The sequence below is a fragment of the Puma concolor genome, chromosome B3 (assembly GCF_028749965.1).
Source record: "Puma concolor isolate L17-30 chromosome B3, mPumCon1.1.hap2, whole genome shotgun sequence".
NCBI classification, from domain to species: Eukaryota; Metazoa; Chordata; class Mammalia; order Carnivora; family Felidae; genus Puma; species Puma concolor.
The window spans coordinates 148,843,493-148,848,188 of NC_141672.1; positions in this window are offsets into that span (position 1 = coordinate 148,843,493).

The following is a 4,696-nucleotide window of genomic DNA, read 5'->3' on the forward strand; positions in this document are numbered from 1 at the left end:
GCCGCCCCAGCCAACGGCCGCACGCCGCGCACGCGCCGCTGCGCCCGCGCCGCCCCGGGGCACGCCGGGAGCCGTAGTTCGGAGGGGAGGGGGGAGGGGAGGCTGCGCGGGCGGGGAGGGGGAGGGGGAGGGGCAGGGGAGGGAGGCCGGGGAAGGGTCTTCCGGTCAGGGCTCCCGCGGGGGCTGGGGTCTCTTTGTGAGCCTGCCCACCGCCCTCCATTTGCGCTGCCTCAGTGTCGCCTGCGTCAGAGTAATTCAGTGGTTGAATGTGAGCCCTGTTCCCGCCTCAGCCCCTCACCTGCCGCCCCCAACACAAGTGACCACAGCCCCATCTGTGCGCGCGTCCTGCGCTGCCCGCACCCCGGCACCCTCTCTGCCTTCTCCATTCATAGCGAAGTTGTGGTTGTTGCCTTTGTGTTAACTACACAACTCATACTTGGATATTTGGCTTGTTCTGACCCAGCAGCCGGAAGTGTAAACACAGCGCACGCCGTTAGCAATCCTCTTACTTACCCTCATTTACCTCCGCATCGTTTCCCTTCGCTCCCTGTGGGCTCTTCGTTCCCCGTAGACACGCTGTACATGGTGTTCTGTGGCTTCTTTTTAAACTTAACGGTATGGCCTAGAGATGACTCCAGTCACATCTGTCCATCTCAGGAGGTACCTCGGTATAAACAGACCCTAGTTTATCTGACCTTGGTTCTGTTGCCGGACATTTAGGTTGCTTTCAACTTTTCACTGTAAAAACAAACAAACAGAAAAACACGTATGTCTTTCCACCTAAACCACTGCACACATTGGGTTTTTTTTTTTTTTCTTTTTCTTTTTCTTTTGTTTTTTTAAGACCCGAGACGTAGAATTACTAAGTCAAAGGCTGTGGGCATTTAAAGCAGCCTTATGGAAGCCTCATCAGTTTACATTTCAACCAGCAATTTAAGCGAGCCTGCTTTCCCGCATCCTTGCCAACCATGGTATCATCAGCCCTGCAACCTGGTCTTAATATAGGGGGAAGTCAGGTTGTGCAAAGGGAACCAGACACCAAACAGAATTTCTTCCAGCAATCAGGGTAGTGGACGGGGGCTTGAGGGAACTTTGGGGGATGCCGGATGTGCTCTTTATCTTTGGTGTGGCTACATGGTGTTTACATATGTACAGATTCATCACGTTGTGCAGTTAGGAGTGATGCATTTCACCCTACCCACCGTATACCCTAATAAAAATATCGTTACAAGTCACTTTCTTTTAGATATTGTGAAATTTTCAAACATAAAGAACTAGAAAGGGGTACCTGGATGGCTCAGTCAGTTGAGCATCTGACTTCCGCTCAGGTCATGCTCTCACATTGGGCTCTGTGCTGACAGCTGGGAGCCCGGAGCCTGCTTCCCATTCTGCATCTCCCTCTCTCTCTGCCCCTCCCCCACTCATGCTCTGTCCCGGTCAAAAATAAATAAACATGAAACAAATTAAGAAAAAAGAACTGGAAAGAACAATATGTTACCTACCATGCCTGATTTCCTCATTCTGTACATCTAAAATAGAAAGGCATTCTCTTACATGCCACAATACCGTTATCACACACAGCACAATTAACAATGATTCCCTAAAATCATGTAATTCCCACTTCACCTTTCCTCACTTGTTCCTAAAATGTTTTTATATTTGAATGCTTGTGGCTTGTTTTCTCAAAGCGGAACACATTAAATGACATTTGGGGTTTGGTTGGTAAATCTCTTAAGTCTTTTATTTACTTGTTTTTTAGATTTTTTTTTTTTTTGAGAGAGAGGGCGAAAGTGAGTGAGGGACAGAGAGAGAGCAAGAGAGAGAGACAGACAGAATCCCACGAGGGGCAAAGAAAGAGAAAGAAATGGGACTCAAGCTCACCCAGTGTGGGGCTTGAACTCACGAACCATGAGATCATCACCTGAGCTGAAGTCAGATCTTAATGACTGAGACACCCAGGCACACATGAATCTTTTTTAAAAATGCATTTGTATTTTATTATTATTATTATTATTGTTATTAATTATTATTATTATTTAGTGAGAGAGAAACCATGAATGGCGGAGAGAGAGAGAGAGAAAGATCTTAAGCAGTCTCCACACTCAACTGGGGGCTCGACACAGGACTCGATGCCACCACCCTGGAATCATGACCTGAGCTGAAATCAAGAGTGTTGAATTTGGCTCAGGTCGTGGTCTCGCGGTTCGTGACTTCGAGCCCCATGTCAGGCTCTGTGCTGACAGCGTGGCGCCTGCTTGGGATTCTCTCTCTCCCTCTCTCTCTCTCTGCCCCTCCCCTGCTTGCACCTTCTCTTTCAATGTAAGTAAAATAAACTTTTTAAAAAAATCTTTTTTAAAATCTAGGCCAGAAGCTCTCAAGACAGGAATCTAGGGATATAATTCAAAGGGTCCATGGACTTGGATAGGTAAAAAATTACATCTTTACTTTCATCACATTCAGAATGAAATTTAGCATTTCCCTTCACTGTAAATGAAGGAAACAAGCTACAGTAACCGCACCCATGGCTTTGCCACAAGATAAACTGGCTGTTTTCATGTCACACTGTAGTTCTTGTATATATCTCTAAGTTATCACTTACATCCAGCGTTATTTTGAAATCACTGTACTTACCAGACCTGCTGCTAGAGCGTTAGATTAGAAATGAAGCATGTACATTACCATGGCATATTTTAGGATATTTTGATAACTGTATTTCAATATAATTGTTTTCCTTTATCGTCCTATGTGGTTTTGTTTCATACATTTAAAATCACTCTGAAAAGAGCTCATTGACCTCACTAGCCTGCCGCAGGGTGGGAGGGAGCCCTTGGCACGAAACGGTCCACCCACACACATGCTGAATTATCATCAGTGGTATTAGCGTGTGTTCATGACATTTGCTTTCTGAAGAACCCGAGCCTTTTTGAATGTCTGGCATCCTGGATTTGTCAGATTGTTCACTCACGGTGTTCCTTAACTCACTTCTCCTTATGCTTTTGATAAGCTTGAAGTTAGGTCTAAAGCCTTGATCACATCTAAGTTGAGGGTCTCGGACAAGAATATCTTAGAGGCGATGCTGTGCACTTCTCAGCGTTGTCCCATCAAGACACACGTGATGTCTAGCTGTCTCATCAGTGATGTTCAATTTGATCACTGGGCTAAGGAGGTTAAGACAAGTTTGTTTTCGCATAATCCAATAGCATTTAAATGTATGAAGATTTAAAAACATGTGGGGCGCCTGGGTGGCGCAGTCGGTTAAGCGTCCGACTTCAGCCAGGTCACGATCTCGCGGTCCGTGAGTTCGAGCCCCGCGTCAGGCTCTGGGCTGATGGCTCGGAGCCTGGAGCCTGTTTCCGATTCTGTGTCTCCCTCTCTCTCTGCCCCTCCCCCGTTCATGCTCTGTTTCTCTCTGTCCCAAAAATAAATAAAAAACGTTGAAAAAAAAAATTTAAAAACATGTACAAAAGTAGAGGGGATAGCACAATGAACCAGGGTGTAGCCACCACTCAGCCCCTGAAGGTATTGACGTGGCCCATCTTGTTCCGGTGGTGGTGCGAGCATTCCTCCCTCCACCAAAATCCACAACACGAATCCCAGGTATCATATCTATCTCAACCATAAACAAGTTAGTATGTGTCTCTAAAAGATGAGTGCTCTCTTTAAACACAATACCGTTATTAAGTTAAAAATAAGTAAGTTCTGGGGCGCCTGGAGGGCTCAGTGGGTCAGGCATCTGACTCTTGACTTTGGCTCAGGTGATGATCTCACGGTTCGTGAGTTCGAGCCCCACATCCGGCTCTGTGCTGACAGCATGAAAGCCTTCTTGGGATCCTCCCTCTCCCTCTCTCTGCCCCTACCCCTGCCCTATCTCAAAAATAAATAACAAAACATTTAAATGAATGAATGAAAGAATGAATGAATGAATGAATGAATGAATGAATGAAAAATAACTTCCAGAGTGCCTGGATGGCTCAGTTGGTAAGGCATCTGACTCTTGATTTTGGCTTAGGTCATGATCCTGGGGTCCTGGGATCGAGCCCCACATCAAGCTCCATGCTCAGTGTGGAACCTGCTTAGGATTCTCTCTGCCTGCCCCCCACCACCACTTGCACTCCGTCTCTCTCTAAAATAAAAGTTATAAATAAATAAGTAAATAAATAACTTCTTCGTATCTTCAAGTATACGGTCAACGTTCAGATTCTCCAGATGGTGTCATACATGTTTTTATAATTGATGGGTTCAAATCAGGATCCCAACATGGTTCACACATTTCTTTGCATCTCATTTGATTGAATTATCTCTTTTTCTTGTCCTTTACTTGTTAAGGAAACTGAACCACAGAGAATTAGCAAGCTTTCTTAAAATGAATCATTCATAGAATAATTGAATACAGGCTTCAAATATGAGTTCCATGAGAGAGTGAAGCGTGTTTGATTTGATATATCTTTGAATACATCCTTTCAGTAAAACTAGTAATAAATCATTAGTCAACATAATCACCGGCCAGCAAGAAGAAAGTATACCTTGAGATCGAGGTCATTATTAAATGTTAGTTCTCAAGAAGCTGTGACCCTAACACCCTCGCCGGAGCTGAATGTAGGTCCACACCCAATCAAACCATTGCTTTTCCCAACACATTTGAAATGAAATGAGATCAGATGAAATAAAATGAAATGGATGGCAATTACTTAATGCC